Here is an 18,820-nt window from a genome sequence, read left to right as displayed (position 1 = left end):
TATATTGTATATGTAAATGGTAAATGGTGCATTTACAGTATATAGCACTTGTATCCAGACAGCTTTAGAACATATGCCTCACATTCACACACTGATGGCGGAGGGGACCATGCAAAGTGCCAACCTGCTCATCAGGAGCAGTTAGGGGTTAAGTGTCTTGCTCAAGGACACTTCGACACACTGCCCGGGAGGAGCGGGAATCAAACCGGGAACCTCAGGTAATAATCAGGTCAAAAGAAAAACTTGAGGTTGACCAGACACCTGCTCTACCTCCTGAGCCACTGTCACCATATAACAGTATGTGTATTGTCGCAGTGAAAGGGTTAACCGTTTGGTAGTGCGGGAGTGAAAGGGTTAACACTGTTTGATAATATCAAGTCAATTTGATGCAAGTCCAATTGTGGAATAAAAGAACAGCTGTGGATGATTGGAAGAGCGACTGCCTCATGTGTGAACTAGACAGACGTTTCCCTGCTCATTACTGCACACATTCACCGGCGCTGCAACGACTCCATCCTCGGGGGAAACAAAGCTGACAACGAATTTATCTCATGTCTTTAGGCAGGAAACATTGCTCTTGAACCCATAACACAGTGGACCTCGCACACTGCTGTGGGTTTTCTCTAATTGTTGATCTACCTCCTCTGCACCCGTTGTTACAGCCTTCAGGAATTACTGTCAGCCTCACAGCCCTGCCTCACGCAGATAATGTTGTTTGTTGCTTTAGACAAGTCGAGAGCTGTTGGTGAAGGAGTTGCGTTTTCAGATTTCCACGCAGGAGCCCCGGGTTCGACTCCCCGGCTAGTATGGATTTCTATTTTTACACTTGAGGTGAAATTATAACGTCATTCCAGTCGAAAAAGGCAAAAGAATATCATTAGAACGATCAATCTTGTGCAAGCTTGTGAGAAGATTATATTGATCTGCATGTCCGTATCAAATGTTCTCCGTTTACGGCCTCTGTGAGTTCAACATGGGTGAGTTACATAATGCCACTTATCCATTGTGAATGCTGGTAGGCAATGTTTTTTGAAAATATGGCCAGAGGGTCTTCGATGATGCCCTTCTGACAGGCCGTTTACCACATACTCTTACATAAATCCTGTTTTGAAAATAAGGTGAGAGGGTCTTCAATGATGCCATTCTGAACGGCCGTCTACCGCCTGCACGGCTTCAATCACTTCGCTGCTGAACAAGGACAAATGTCCACTCCTCTGGAGCGGCTAGAGACCAATCTCCCCTTTGAACGTAGATTTTAAGATATTGGCCGTCTCTCCGTCTCCAGAAGGTTATCCCAGGTCCGATCAACCCCGACCAGGCTGGCTTTATCTGGGGAAGACAATCATTTTCTAACACTAGGAGGCTGTTCAATATTATCTTCCTTCCACCACTAAAGATACATTGATTAGATGCTGGAAACATCGTTCAATAGAGTAGAGTGGAAGTACCTGTTCCGCATACTTGAAAATGTGGCGTTATTGTTTGCTCCCATAAACTCTCTTTGTATGCAGATGACCATTTTCTTAACATTTCTAATCAAACAGCTTCATAAGCATTCTAGAGCAATTCAGGAAATTCTCCAGAAAGGTGAATATCTGCGTATTAACTTCCACGTTCAAGGTCTTATTAGTCTTGTAGTTACCGTTATAAAGATGGCGGCAGAATGAAGCACAGTTAATTCAGATTGTGCATTGTGATTGGCTGAGCAACATTTCAACGAGTGCCAAAAATGTCATGATAATGCACATGTAACCTAGCAACAAGTGGTGGGACTTGATAAAAATGTTTAATCAAATTAATTAGAGACTTTATAGTTAATTAATCTAAATTAATCACATTTGAATCGCATATCAATATTTGATGCGAATTTTTTTATTTTTCAATTAAAATGGATTTTGGTATACGAGTGAATCAATGAATATACATTATACATACATTTAAGCAGCACAATCCTGTATTAGCTACTACACAGACCAACAGATCAATGACATTTTTAACAAAGTGTAAAAAACAACAATTTTAGGAATAATATATATATATAGCGCAAAGGATCTTTTGTAAACTCAAGCAGTTTCGAGGTAAAAGTAAAACGCAGTACGTTCAAGTACATTCCAGAACAGTTGACCATTGGGGGACAGACCACGTGAGCGGATCGGCGCGGCCGAGAAATCCGCTCTTCGCTCTTTAAAGCTTGGTCCGCTCCGCTAATCACTCATGTTGACCCCGCCCCCAAGTCGCTCTCCGCTCGCTCCCCGCTCACCTTGAATCGAGCGCTCCCCGCTCCCCGCGCCAGATCGCTCGGCAGTTTTTTTTCTTCTTTTTTTGGAGCATGGTGTAAATGAGCTCAAACTACAACAGTCTACACCCCCTGGGCCCCTTAACAATTGTTTGTATTGAGCCGCATTGTAATTGTAGCCATTCTGCAATGTTAAATAACGTTGTTTATCCATTCACTATCTCTATTAAGCGATGATAGGCTAGCCGAGCCACAATGCTATGGTCGCTGCCATTAACGTTAGCATGTAAGCTAACGTCAACAACAATGGCGTCGATATACTTTTTCTAACTAGAGTGAGTGTGGGCGTCTCTACAGTGACAAAGCCTGAACGAACAGCCTATCACAGGTTCACCCTTCTCATTGGTTGAAAATGGCCTTCATGTTTGTACATCGCCATCTGTTGCTTTGGCATTGTACTGCATGTATATATTACATCAGTGTTAAACCACTGTGAGCGGCCTGGAGTGGATTGGAGCGGAGGAGAACTCTCGCTCCGGACGTCGCGCCGACTCATTTTAAAACCCACTCCTCGCTCACGTCAAAACCGGCCGCTCCGCGCCCCGCGCCGCTCACGCTCCGATCCGCTCACATGCACTGTTGGGGGAAAAAAAACTCTTGATTGATTTTCAGTATTCTGTATGAACAAACCAGACTAAGAAGAAAAGTAATTTGCGATTTATTATACTTTATACTTATAGCACATGCATGAGTCTGGTCTCCTTTGAAAGGTAACATTCTTCTTACATAAGGAAAAATCATCATGCATAATAAATTTTTTTTACTTTTTATTCTTTCTATAGTTAATTAATCGAAATTAACGCGATAAAGTCCCAGCCCTACTAGCAACACCTTTAGTTTACTGCTACACTACCATCCTACATCAGCAACACTACTCTGGTATAATAGCAACAGCACACTGAGGGTCATGATGCAGTATACCATGATCCAGCTATACCATGACTTTCCATATTGCCTTTCTGGTCCAATGCGTGTATCAGTTTATTTGACAAGAGGCAACCAATTTGTTGGCGTAAGCAGGAGATAAATGTAATGTAGGTTTTATGACCATAGCGCTATGGTCCTTTAACCTCTTAAGCCCAATGACATCACGCCATAAATCCGTCTCTACAGAATGTATGAATTAATGTTGCGTTTATTTCTTCAAATGTAGCCAAGAGTAAAGACCCTAACCCTGTCAAAACAGCAGTCAATGTGTATATTTTCAGCAATACTGTACGTTTGCTTACCAATGGTTTAAAGTGTTATTAGTGAAATATGAGTTATAGAAATCGAGTCGAAAAAAGGTGAATATTGACGCTAGGAAATGACACCGCCATTTTGTTTGTAGTCCTAGGAGAGGAGACCCAGGGCTTTCGATCGGCTTTCAAATTCTGAAAAACTACACTACCCAGCCCCTGTCGATCATCTGACTTCTGGATTTACTTTTTTATTTCTCAAATTTTTTGGGATTATCTCTCAAATCTGAAAGTTATTGCCATTAAACAGAACACAGTTAGTTTCTCTACCTTTCTGTGAACATCTAGCAAACAACGGTGTTGCAATCTGATGAAAAATGGTGGAGAAATTTACATTATAAAAAAGTAACTGCACTTACAGTAGATTTCATTCACGGTTTGTGAATCATGCCTGGTGATACTAAATCCAGATTGAACTCTGCCATTGGAAAGGGGAGATTTGGCCCCATCCATAGATGTGCGACATGTACCATAATAAGGTAATGTATAGGCCTGCTATTCTATATTCTATAATCATATTTCAAATAGCATGTGTCCGGATGGCAGAATTCAGTACTGTCTCTACACAATCTCCTGTTTAATCATCTTCCCTGTGTATTCATTTGCTAGGATTCTTTGTACACGTGATCTCAAGAAGGTGATGAATGAGCACAGTGCAATTTTCCATGTCTGGTCATTTTTAGCATTCACCATCAAAGATACAAAAATGTAAAAGGAAATTGATATTCTCCTTTGTTTCATCACAATTTACTCAAGCCTAGTAACAGACACAATATTTCTGACACTGGGAATACATTCCCTGAGATCCATAGATGTCCCTAGATACTAAGAACATGCAAATGGACCTTGCAGAAGTGGAGCAATCTTCCATTTACTTAGGTATGCATTTTTAGGCGGATTTTCTGAAAATAAGGCTCATGCTTAAGAGGTTAAGTATCTGAGTTGAGCTGAAGGTCAAGAGAGGAGGGAAAAAATGTATTACTACACTTCCTTTGAACTGACCTTAACTACCTAACGGATACCACAAGAGAGAGAGAGAGTGCAGAGAGAGAGAGAGAGTGCAGAGAGAGATAGTGCAGAGAGAGAGAGATAGAGCGAGAGATAGAGAGATAGAGAGAGAGAGAGAGAGAGAGAGAGAGAGAGAGAGAGAGAGAGAGAGAGAGAGAGAGAGAGAGGGGGGCAGACAGAGGGAAATAGAAATGGAAGAGTGCACATCCACTGATCCCCACATCGTATCACATTTGAGTTACAATTTGTTAAATATTCTACCACGGCTTAAATGGACAACAGATGCCTATTAACAACAATTAAACACTGGCAGGTGACACCGGTCAGCAGTCCCCCATGGCTACAGTGTTGCAACATGAGCAAGGTTGTATCTGCATCTAAGAAAAGCTAGATCCCCAGTAGTGGCAACAGTGCTGATACTGAAGTGCCTCTGAGCAAGGGCACATAATAACCACCATGTATATACTGTATTTACCAACCTGCTGCAAGGACAGGAATCTAACCCCCATCTGTACCAACCTGCTACAAGGACAGGAATCTAACCCCCACCTGCTACAAGGACAGGTATCTAAACCCCATCTGTACCAACCTGCTACAAGGACAGGTATCAAACCCCATCTGTACCAACCTGCTACAAGGACAGGTTTCAAACCCCATCTGTACCAACCTGCTACAAGGACAGGTATCAAACCCCATCTGTACCAACCTGCTACAAGGACAGGTATCAAACCCCGATGAATATACTGTATGTACCAACCTGAGGCTGCTACTGTAGGAGCCTTGATACAGCTCCCATCATGTCACTACTGTTGCCTTGATACAGCTCCCATCATGTCACTACTGTTGGAGCCTTGATACAGCTCCCATCATGTCACTACTGTAGGAGCCTTGATACAGCTCCCATCATGTCACTACTGTTGGAGCCTTGATACAGCTCCCATCATGTCACTACTGTAGGAGCCTTGATACAGCTCCCATCATGTCACTACTGTTGCCTTGATACAGCTCCCATCATGTCACTACTGTAGCCTTGATACAGCTCCCATCATGTCACTACTGTTGCCTTGATACAGCTCCCATCATGTCACTACTGTAGGAGCCTTGATACAGCTCCCATCATGTCACTACTGTTGGAGCCTTGATACAGCTCCCATCATGTCACTACTGTAGGAGCCTTGATACAGCTCCCATCATGTCACTACTGTAGGAGCCTTGATACAGCTCCCATCATGTCACTACTGTAGGAGCCTTGATACAGCTCCCATCATGTCACTACTGTAGGAGCCTTGATACAGCTCCCATCATGTCACTACTGTAGGAGCCTTGATACAGCTCCCATCATGTCACTACTGTAGGAGCCTTGATACAGCTCCCACCATGTCACTACTGTAGGAGCCTTGATACAGCTCCCATCATGTCACTACTGTTGCCTTGATACAGCTCCCATCATGTCACTACTGTTGCCTTGATACAGCTCCCATCATGTCACTACTGTAGCCTTGATACAGCTCCCATCATGTCACTACTGTAGCCTTGATACAGCTCCCATCATGTCACTACTGTAGGAGCCTTGATACAGCTCCCATCATGTCACTACTGTAGGAGCCTTGATACAGCTCCCATCATGTCACTACTGTAGGAGCCTTGATACAGCTCCCATCATGTCACTACTGTAGCCTTGATACAGCTCCCATCATGTCACTACTGTTGCCTTGATACAGCTCCCATCATGTCACTACTGTTGCCTTGATACAGCTCCCATCATGTCACTACTGTTGCCTTGATACAGCTCCCATCATGTCACTACTGTAGCCTTGATACAGCTCCCATCATGTCACTACTGTTGCCTTGATACAGCTCCCATCATGTCACTACTGTTGGAGCCTTGATACAGCTCCCATCATGTCACTACTGTAGGAGCCTTGATACAGCTCCCATCATGTCACTACTGTTGCCTTGATACAGCTCCCATCATGTCACTACTGTAGGAGCCTTGATACAGCTCCCATCATGTCACTACTGTTGCCTTGATACAGCTCCCATCATGTCACTACTGTTGCCTTGATACAGCTCCCATCATGTCACTACTGTTGCCTTGATACAGCTCCCATCATGTCACTACTGTTGGAGCCTTGATACAGCTCCCATCATGTCACTACTGTAGGAGCCTTGATACAGCTCCCATCATGTCACTACTGTAGGAGCCTTGATACAGCTCCCATCATGTCACTACTGTAGGAGCCTTGATACAGCTCCCATCATGTCACTACTGTAGCCTTGATACAGCTCCCATCATGTCACTACTGTAGCCTTGATACAGCTCCCATCATGTCACTACTGTTGCCTTGATACAGCTCCCATCATGTCACTACTGTTGCCTTGATACAGCTCCCATCATGTCACTACTGTAGCCTTGATACAGCTCCCATCATGTCACTACTGTTGCCTTGATACAGCTCCCATCATGTCACTACTGTTGCCTTGATACAGCTCCCATCATGTCACTACTGTTGCCTTGATACAGCTCCCATCATGTCACTACTGTTGCCTTGATACAGCTCCCATCATGTCACTACTGTAGGAGCCTTGATACAGCTCCCATCATGTCACTACTGTTGGAGCCTTGATACAGCTCCCATCATGTCACTACTGTAGGAGCCTTGATACAGCTCCCATCATGTCACTACTGTTGCCTTGATACAGCTCCCATCATGTCACTACTGTTGCCTTGATACAGCTCCCATCATGTCACTACTGTTGCCTTGATACAGCTCCCATCATGTCACTACTGTTGCCTTGATACAGCTCCCATCATGTCACTACTGTAGGAGCCTTGATACAGCTCCCATCATGTCACTACTGTAGGAGCCTTGATACAGCTCCCATCATGTCACTACTGTAGGAGCCTTGATACAGCTCCCATCATGTCACTACTGTAGGAGCCTTGATACAGCTCCCATCATGTCACTACTGTAGGAGCCTTGATACAGCTCCCATCATGTCACTACTGTAGCCTTGATACAGCTCCCATCATGTCACTACTGTAGGAGCCTTGATACAGCTCCCATCATGTCACTACTGTAGGAGCCTTGATACAGCTCCCATCATGTCACTACTGTTGCCTTGATACAGCTCCCATCATGTCACTACTGTAGGAGCCTTGATACAGCTCCCATCATGTCACTACTGTAGGAGCCTTGATACAGCTCCCATCATGTCACTACTGTAGGAGCCTTGATACAGCTCCCATCATGTCACTACTGTTGCCTTGATACAGCTCCCATCATGTCACTACTTTTTTTTTTTTTTATGTTTACAAATACAAATAAATAAACATAAACAATTTTTTTTTAAATGTTTTACAAATAAACAAACAAAAAGGATAGGTTTGAAACCTACCCCTAGTTCAAAAACAAATAAAAAAAAGTTAAAGTTTGCAAAATATAACAAACAAACAAACAAAAAAATCAACAATCAACAATCAACAAAAACCGTTCCCGAAAAGAATATAAGCCAACATAGGAAAATCAATACTTAATCTGCAATACCCGAGTTTCATGGTAGAGAGAAACCGATTATACATGTATAGGTTAAATTTGACTATAAGATTCTAGAACCCTGTTTTTAAACATATTTTTAAACTTAAAAAAAATACTCCTGCTGTTTTGTATGTCATCCGGTAGATTGTTCCAGAGTTTCACTCCTTTAACTGACACAGACACACTTTTACTACTGTTGCCTCGCTACAGCTCCCATCATGTCGCCCCAGCAGGAGCCTCGCTAGACCGCCACCGACAAGGCGCTGGAGGAGGTGAGGCTATTCATTTGCTGCAGTCATTTAATACGTAATGGAACGGCTATATGGAACCGGCTTAACATTTTTATCGGCGTTCGGGATGACATTGCGTAAGCCGCTCCCCGTTTCGTACCGACCAATGAAATCCAGTGATGAGTGAATGAGTGCAATAATTCATCTAAACTGGAACAAGAATTTTCTTTCGCAAGCCCCCAGGGCCTTTCCCCTCCCCTCCCCTCCCCTCCCCTCCCCTCCCCGTACCTGTCATGTCTACGTGCTTCCAAATATATCACGACGCCGTTTCAAAGAAATCACATTGGAGTCACTGGTGGTGGGTCTAACAGTCCCATTACCGAGCGGCTGGATTCACATTCAGCGTCGAGCCTGAGGTATTTACTACGCGTTCGTCCTCCCCTCTGATTCTGTCTCTCTCTCTTTCTCTCTCTGTGTCTCTCTCTCTACCCTCTCTCTCTCTCGTTCTCTCTCTGTGTCTCTCGACCTCTCTCTGCCTTTCTGTATATAAATATATATATATACTTTCTGTCTTTCTCTCTCATCCCCTCCTTTAACACAAGTAATGTTCAGCCCGTGCTGTAGGTGCGGGGAGATGCTTTTTATAGGTGCGGTTGATCATGTCTCCTCCTGGCTGCTGTTGACGTGTAATGGGCTTCATGGGGGAGCAGTGGTGGTTAGCACTGCTGTCTCACAGCAAGAAGTCCTGGCTTTTAATACACATTTAAAAACGAATTCATTTGGGGGGGGGGGGGGGGGGGGGGGGGTGGGGGGTTAGGGAGGGGGGGGGGGGGGGCACTGACATTAGAACTCGGTCTAATAACAAGTTGGTCCCCAGGCGACACCCACTGCTCCTGAATAGTTAGGATTGGTTATAAATGCAAATTCCTGGTATATGCGACAGTGGAGTGACAGTGGCTCAGGAGGTAGAACGGTCGTCGGGTAATCGGAAGGTTCCCGGTTCGATTCCCGCTCATCCCGGGCAGCGTGTCGAAGTGTCCTTGAGCAAGACACTTAACCCCTACGTGCTCCTGATGAGCAGGTTGGCACCTTGCATGGTCGCCTCCGCCTGGTTGGTGTGTGAATGTGTGAGTGAATGGGTCAAATGTGAGAAACAAAAAGATTGTAAAGCGCTATATAAATGCACCGTTTAGCATTGACCATAATGCAAAATGTACTTGACAAAATAAAGATATTATTATATTCCCTGTGATTTGAGGGAAGAGGGCGTTGAGAGAACTATCAAAGTGAAGCGACACATCTGGTGACATTTCTTAATTTGTATTGTTAAACTTATTTTCCGCTGCTAGAATGTGTTAGAATGTGTCTTCACAACTAATTTCACAGCGATTATTAATGAATGAAAAAAAGAATCAGACACGTAGCAACTTCCAACAACTCCCCCGTGTTTCTCTGAGAGGGAGGAGGGCTGCACCCAGTGCACTCTGAGGAAAAGCCTCTGTTGGAGTGGAAGTGCAGGGTCTGCTGAGGGGGGTGGGGGGTCAACACAGCATCGTATCACAATATCTTCTGTGCCGATATTATATCCATACACTGATACCAGGTATATCAAAACAAAACAATAAAATACTATTTGAACGGGGCTGAAAATGTTACATACCATTTTCATTTAGACACTTTTATCCACAGCGACTTACAAATTGTGCACAACAAGTCAGATGAGAAGCCAGTGCAGCTCTCTGAGAAGTGGGGTAACGTGGGCTGACTATGGTAGATCAGGAGATCAGGCGGGCCGCTGCGTCCTGTACGAGTTGAAGCGCCTTAGACAAAACAGATGTTTTATATATATATTAGGGCTGTCAGTTTATCGCGTTAATTCGATTAATTAATTACACAGCAAAGTATCGCGTTGTGAAAATTAACTCAAAATTTATAAAAAAAAAACAGATTTCTTTGTATTTGTTTTGTATTTAATAATTGTTTAATCTCATTCATTCCATAATAACGTAGAATGCACATTTACAGACTTTTTGGACATCTATGGATCTCAGGGAATGTATTCCCAGTGTCAGAAATACTGTGTGTGTTACTGTGTGCATATCAGGCCTAAAATGGTTATGCGATTAAAATGTGATTAATTAGATTAATTTATTACAAATCTTGTAATTAATTAGATAAAAAAAATTAATCGCCTGACAGCACTAATATATATACATACTTTCTTCTTTCTTTCTTTTTTGCAGATGTTGACAGTTTTCCATTGGGGATATAATTTGCAGATGAAAAAAAGGTAATAAATCGCATATATATCGCAATATCACAATATTCTAGTAGTGTATCTAGTATATTCCAGTGACTGTAGATGGTGACGGCATGTTATCGGGCCTCTGGTGATTCCCAGCCCCAGTCCTCACCTAACCTCATGGACGGGGTTGAATAATGACACGGCACATGTGAACAGCAGCCCATAAATAAAGTAAATTGCCAGTCAATTTTATTTCCCAGTTTTTGTGCCCGAAATGTGCTCCCAGACATGTGTGGTGTGACGGGGCTTGAAATGGAAGGGCATCCTCCTGATGCCCCGGGGGAAATAAAAATAGTTTCTGGGACAGCACTGTTGCGGCTCGATTCATATACACAGCCACGTTGTTTTGGAGCTGGGATGTTTCCTCTTCAGTTCAGGACAAATACAAACCGTGATTTGGGATAGAAACATTTGTGGGGGAAGAAATACTGTAAACCCTGAGGTCTGAGGGTTGTAACGGAGCGCTGTGCTCCGACGACCGCAGTCGACCCAGCGAGGCAGTCGAGACGCAGTCAGGCCAGAGTGAGCTCTCAAATTAACGTCACGGCGGATGATTGGTGGCAAAATAATGTCAAAGAGGGACCGATTTGGCACGTGAGCCGGGCTTCACACAGCCTCCGCTTAATTAGGAAGAGCCCAAATACACATTTGAATGGTTGATCACGCATCTGGGATCAACGTTTATATCACCGTCATTAAACAGTTGACAAACACACAAAGAAGAGGATACCACTGGCACATACACATCCATACATGTACAATCCAACACATCGTATGCACTTATAGTGGATAGAACACATCAGTGAGACTGTACTTATAGTGGATAGAACACATCTGCTGTTAGACTGTACTTGCAGTGTATATAACACATCAGTGAGACTGTACTTATAGTGGATAGAACACATCTGCTGTTAGACTGTACTTGCAGTGTATATAACACATCAGTGAGACTGTACTTGTAGTGGATATAACACATCAGTGAGACTGTACTTGTAGTGGATATAACACATATTCAGTGAGACTGTACTTGTAGTGGATATAACACATCTTCTGTGAGACTGTACTTGCAGTGGATATAACACATCTTCTGTGAGACTGTACTTGTAGTGGATATAACACATCTTCTGTGAGACGGTACTTGCAGTGGATATAACACATCTTCAGTGAGACTGTACTTACAGTGGATATAACACATCTTCTGTGAGACTGTACTTGCAGTGGATATAACACATCTTCTGTTAGACTGTACTTGCAGTGGATATAACACGTCTTCTGTGAGACTGTACTTGCAGACATATCAGATCACAGCGCAACATATCTGACAGTAAATCTGAAAAGTAGACGGAGAAACACAGTCTGGAGACTGAACGTAGGGCTATTGAATAACAAAGGCTTAGTAGACGAAGTAAAAGAAGACATAATAAGATACAGAGAGGAAAATGATAACGGAGAGGTAGATCCAAACATTCTATGGGATGCAATGAAGGTAGTAATACGAGGAAAATTGATAGCAAAGGCAGCACTACTCAAGAGGGCCAGAATAGAGACATACCAGAACTTAGTAAAGAAACTGAAAGAATTAGAGAAAAAACACCAAAACTCAAAGAACCAAGAGACACTTAGGGAAGTAAAAGACGTTAGAGAAAAGATAAACAAAGAATTACTGACAGAAATTGAGAAAAAGGCTAGATATGTGAAACAGACATACTATGAAGGAGGAACGAGAGCGACCAGACTCTTAGACGAATCAGAATACAACAGAAACTAAATACAATACACACAATAAGAGACACAAACACAAACAGGTTACTAAGAGAACCAGCTGAAATAGAGAAGACTTTTGTAGAATACTATAAGACACTATACACACAACCGAAAGCGGCAGGAGAAGAAGAGATAGAGACATTCTTAGAAAAATTTGATTTACCATCGATAGGAAAGGAACAGAACAAAATATTAAATGCAGAGATAACAGAACAGGAAGTGGGAAATGCGATCAGTAAAGCAAAGAACAATAAGTCACCATGTAGCGACGGATTCCCTTCGGAATTTTACAAAACATTTAGACAGGAACTGAGGCCCATATTAGAGGCAGCATTTAGACACACAATGAAAAAAGGAACAATGCCACCCTCATGGAAAGAAGCCATAATTACTACGATTCCAAAGGAAGGGAAGGATAAGGAACTATGTAGTAGCTTCAGACCAGTGTCCATACTTAATGTAGATTACAAGATGTATACATCGATAATAGCCAAAAGATTTGAGACATTTATGCCAGATATTATAGACGAAGACCAGACCGGATTCATTAAAGGAAGAAAAACACAGGACAACATAAGAAAGACAATGCAGATAGTAGAGGAGATACAAAAAGAAGGAGGAAGTGCAGTACTAGTTAGCCTGGATGCAGAAAAAGCATTCAACAGTGTAAGCTGGATATTCCTATATAAAGTATTAGAGAAATTTGGACTAGACAAAAACGCGATGAAAACAATTAGGGCATTATATCAAGAACCAACGGCAAGGATTAAAGTAAATGGCAACCTGACGGACCGGATCAAACTAGAGAGGGCTACAAGACAGGGCTGTTGTCTTTCGCCGACGCTCTTCGATATATTCATCGAACCACTGGCTCAACTAATTAGACAGACCGAGGACATCAAAGGGGTGGAGATAAGGGGAACAGAACATAAATTAGGACTGTTCGCAGATGATGTGATAGTATATATGAGACAACCAGACACAAGCTTCCCGACACTGATGGATTTACTGACAGAATATGGATATTACTCAGGATATAGACTTAACGTAACAAAGACACAGACCTTAACATTGAACTACACCCCAACGACAGAGATCAAAGACAAATACAAGATTAAATGGGATATGGACAGGATCAGATACCTAGGAGTGAATATTACAAGAGAGGTGGAGGGACTATACGATGCAAACTATACACAGATTAATCAGAAAATCAAACAAGACCTAGAAAGATGGACAGTAATGCCTCTAGACTTTAGCTCAAGGATCGAAATTATAAAGATGAATATATTACCAAGGTTACTATACCTATTTCAGGCTCTACCTATATTAATACCACAAAGCCAGTTCAGGGAATGGAATAAACAGATATCAAGATTCATATGGGGGGGGAAAAGGCCAAGGATAAGATATGTGACTCTACAATTACAAAAGGAGAAAGGAGGAATGGCAATACCTAGTTTAGAAGATTACTACTACGCAGCACAGCTGATAATAGTAACATGTTGGTGCAACGAGAACTATGAAGCCAAATGGAAAGACATAGAAACAAAAAATTAGGGACTCAAAGTGCAGGCACTAATAGGAGACAGGGAGCTATACAGAAGAAAGGAACAACTAATAGACCCAATTACCAAATTCACTATAAATATATGGAACAAGATAGTAAAGAAATACAATCTAGAAAAAGAAACCAAGATACTGAGATGGATAACGCACAACAACAAATTTAAACCAGGGAAAGAAGATCATGGGTTCAAAAGATGGGAGAGGGGGGGCATAACAGCAATATGTACAATAACAGAAGGAGGGGAGATCCAGACTCTACAAAAATTGAAAGAAAGATTCGGACTAGAGAATAGCGACCACTTTAGATATTTACAGATTAGGGACTACTACAACAAGGAAATAAAACTAGACAAAGACAAAGATCAGAATGGGATAATTAAGATAATGGTAAAAGCATACGAAGGAAGGAAGGGGGGGGGGGGATATCAGCACTATATCGGGCAATAATGGACAGCAAGGACATCACAACCAAATATATAAAGGAAAAGTGGGAGAAGGAATTAGAAACGGAGATAACAGAAGAAGAATGGTATAACATATGTAAGATACAACACACAACCACAGGGTCAAGGATATGGAGGGAGTTTGGGTGGAAAAACATAATTCGATTTTTTATAACACCAGAAATACAGGGCAACTATACACCAACACAGAAACCATGCTGGAGAAAATGTGGACAGGAAATAGCAAACCACACACACATATTCTGGGGATGTCAGATAATAAAGAACTATTGGGAAGAGATAGGAGGGATAATAAATGAAATAGTAGGATATGAAATACCCCAGACAGGACAAGTATTGTATTTAGGGAACTTAACACAGGAAGGAATGCAGGGGAAAGATATATACTTGATTAAGATATTACTAGTAGCAGCCAAGAAAGCACTGACGAAAATGTGGTATAGAGTAGAAGCACCGACGAGGGAACAATGGACAGAGATAGTGGGTGGGATACAGGAAATGGAGAGAATCACATATAGGCTGAGGCTACAAGACGAGAAGTTTGAATCAAATGGGAGAAGTGGGAAGAGTATAGGAAAAAAAGAAACGACATCACAGGAGAGTGAAAAGGAGACAAGAAGAAAAAACTAAACGAAAATAAACTATGAAGGTACCAAAGAACCCATGTCACTTTTTTTGTATTTTTTTTTGTATTTTTTTGTATTTATTTATTGTTTCTCTCTTTTCTTTGTTTTTGTTTAGCTGTGTTTTTTCCTTTTCCCCTTTAGTGAATTTATTTTAGGTCAACTTGTCATTCGATTTCGATATACATTTTTCTAATATCAGCTATATCTTTTAGTTCTTATCTATCGAATTCTATTGTACTGTCGTTTATAATTTTGACCGCCAATTGTATTATTGTATGTGGATGTTTTGTTTGTAAAGCAAAAAACTGGAAATAAAAATGTAAGTATAAAAAAAAAAATACTGTACTTGCAGTGGATATAACACATCTTCTGAGAGACAGTACTTGCAGTGGATATAACACATCTTCTGAGAGACTGTACTTGCGGTGTATATAACACATCTTCTGTGAGACTGTACTTGTTGTAGTGTATATAACACATCTTCTGTTAGACTGTACTTGTTGTAGTGTATATAACACATCTTCTGTTAGACTGTACTTGTTGTAGTGTATATAACACATCTTCTGTTAGACTGTACTTGTTGTAGTGTATATAACACATCTTCTGTTAGACTGTACTTGTTGTAGTGTATATAACACATCTTCTGTTAGACTGTACTTGTTGTAGTGTATATAACACATCTTCTGTTAGACAGTACTTGCAGTGGATATAACACATCTTCTGTTAGACTGTACTTGCGGTGTATATAACACATCTTCTGAGAGACAGTACTTGCAGTGGATATATAACACATCTTCTGTGAGACAGTACGAGTATACCTGCATCGGATAGAACACATCTTACGTTGGATTGAAGTGTTTTTACGGCCGACAGCTTGTCTCATCAACATGTTGTGTTATCTAAGACGACACGTCCTCTCCCTTCCTCTCTCAAGATCACTCCCTTTTCCTCCTCATCTTTCTCTCTGGCTGCCTCACACGCTCACACACACACACACGGGGAGAAGAAACACACAGAACAGCTGTTCCAGAAGTCGAGACAGCGAGGAAGTTCCTTCTGTTCAAAGTGCTGTGTGTGTGTGTGTGTATGAGAGAGAGAGAGAGAGAGAGAGAGAGAGAGAGAGAGAGAGAGAGAGAGAGAGAGAGAGAGAGAGAGAGAGCGAGAGAGAGAGAGAGAGATAGGGGGGTAGATACAGAGTGAGGGATAATTAATTAGTGGAGTTGGACAAATGAAAATGAATTAATGCCTCACAACACACAAATACACCCACACATAGACACACACCCACACACATAGACACACACCCACACATCCACCCACCCACCCACGCACGCACGCACGCACGCACGCACGCACACCCACACCCCCAAAGCAGATGGCAGTGTAGGGCAGGTCTATGAGAAGAGATCGTTCCCATAAGGCCCAGTACTAACCGTAGCCACCTGTGACAAATGGATTCTTCACTAGGAAATTTAGTTTTTCTCATCATCATCATCATCATCATCCTCTCTTCATCCTCTGCTCATCCTCTGCTCATCCTCTCATCATCCTCTCTTCATCCTCTGCTCATCCTCTCCTAATCCTCTCATCATCCTCTCTTCATCCTCTGCTCATCCTCTCCTAATCCTCTCATCATCCTCTCTTCATCCTCTGCTCATCCTCTCCTAATCCTCTCATCATCCTCTCCTCATCCTCTTCTCATCCTCTGCTCATCCTCTCCTCATCCTCTTCTCATCCTCTGCTCATCCTCTCCTAATCCTCTCATCATCCTCTCCTCATCCTCTTCTCACCCTCTCCTAATCCTCTCATCATCCTCTCATCATCCTCTCCTCATCCTCTTCTCATCCTCTGCTCATCCTCTGCTCATCCTCTCCTAATCCTCTCCTCATCCTCTTCTCATCCTCTGCTCATCCTCTGCTCATCCTCTCCTAATCCTCTCATCATCCTCTCCTCATCCTCTTCTCACCCTCTCCTAATCCTCTCCTAATCCTCTCATCATCCTCTCCTCATCCTCTTCTCATCCTCTGCTCATCCTCTGCTCATCCTCTCCTAATCCTCTCCTCATCCTCTTCTCATCCTCTGCTCATCCTCTGCTCATCCTCTCCTAATCCTCTCATCATCCTCTTCTCATCCTCTGCTCATCCTCTGCTCATCCTCTCCTAATCCTCTCATCATCCTCTCCTAATCCTCTCATCATCCTCTCCTAATCCTCTCATCATCCTCTCCTAATCCTCTCCTCATCCTCTTCTCATCCTCTGCTCATCCTCTCCTAATCCTCTCATCATCCTCTCCTAATCCTCTCATCATCCTCTCCTAATCCTCTCATCATCCTCTCCTCATCCTCTCCTCATCCTCTCATCATCCTCTCCTAATCCTCTCATCATCCTCTCCTAATCCTCTCATCATCCTCTCCTAATCCTCTCATCATCATCCTATCCTCATCATATCCTCATCATCTCTTCATCATCTTCTCATCCTCTCCTAATCCTCTCATCATCATCATCATCATCATCATCATCATCATCATCATCATCATCATCATCATCATCATCATTCAATCTAGTTTGCTGCAGCTCAAATGTATCCCCTTGCCCCACTTTGCCTTTTATGTCTCTGTCTGTGTTTTGTGTATTTTGTATGTTTGTTTTTTGTTTTGCTGCCATTTTGGCCAGGTCTTGCTCGAAAAAGAGATGTGACTACCTGGTAAAATAAAGGTAAAATAAAAAAAATCATCATCTCCTCAGCCTCTCCTCATCCTCTGCTCATCCTCTCATCATCCTCATCCTCCCATCATCCTCATCCTCTTCTCATCCTCTCCTAATCCTCTCCTCATCATCATTATATCTTCATCATCTCCTCATCATCATCCTCTCCTCATCCTCTCCTCATCCTCTGGCCGGCGTTATGGTTCCAGGTCCATCTGCTGCCGCACAGCTAATTACCCGCAGCAGCCTGCTGCCCGTCACCTGGGTGAGAGGGGGCGGGACGAGGTGCAGTTTAACCCTCGGTGGCCCGGGCTCAGGTGACTAAGAACACATGGTTGTTTGCAGTGGAAGCCCTGGGGAGCCGCTGCCTGCAGAGAGAGGTGGCGGCTGGGGTCCAGGGAGAGGAATTAATGGGCGGCTTGGGGCAGAAATGCCCTGGAGGAGGAATCATTATGCCCTCGAAATCAGTTAAGGGGCAAAAAAAGGTTTAATCATGTTCAAGTCAGGAAAATATCTGGAGACATACATGTTAAATTAAACATAGTAAAACAAATAGAATATTACCATTAATTTTTTACTGATAAGTGAAAGATGTGGCTTATTAATCCTGTGTGATCAAACAGAGACCCTCCCACCATCTGAGCGTCAGCGGCGTGGAGGAAGAACAATAAGCCAACACGCAGAGACACCAGGATGGGAAGTAGACAGTACAGTAGAGTACAGTGGAGTCCAGTAGAGTACAGTAGAGTCTAGTAGAGTACAGTGGAGTCCAGTAGAGTCCAGTAGAGTCCAGTAGAGTCTAGTAGAGTCCAGTAGAGTCCAGTAGAGTCTAGTAGAGTACAGTGGAGTCCAGTAGAGTCCAGTAGAGTACAGTGGAGTCCAGTAGAGTCCAGTAGAGTACAGTGGAGTCCAGTAGAGTCCAGTAGAGTACAGTGGAGTCCAGTAGAGTCCAGTAGAGTCTAGTAGAGTCCAGTAGAGTACAGTAGAGTCTAGTAGAGTCCAGTAGAGTAGAGTGGAGTCCAGTAGAGTACAGTAGTCTAGTAGAGTCCAGTAGAGTACAGTGGAGTCCAGTAGAG

At 42.7% G+C, this 18,820-nt stretch overlaps 1 protein-coding gene across 1 annotated transcript in view; it reads right to left on the bottom strand.

The window, feature by feature from the left end:
* The window catches only part of sdk1a (sidekick cell adhesion molecule 1a), a gene marked incomplete at its 5' end in the record, with an annotated part of 439,376 nt that overhangs the window by 406,763 nt on the left and 13,793 nt on the right, over positions 1 to 18,820 (bottom strand).

The sequence above is a fragment of the Notolepis coatsorum genome (assembly GCF_963971535.1).
Source record: "Notolepis coatsorum genome assembly, chromosome: 7".
NCBI lineage: Eukaryota > Metazoa > Chordata > Actinopteri > Aulopiformes > Paralepididae > Notolepis > Notolepis coatsorum.
This window is presented reverse-complemented; position numbering and strand designations above follow the sequence as displayed.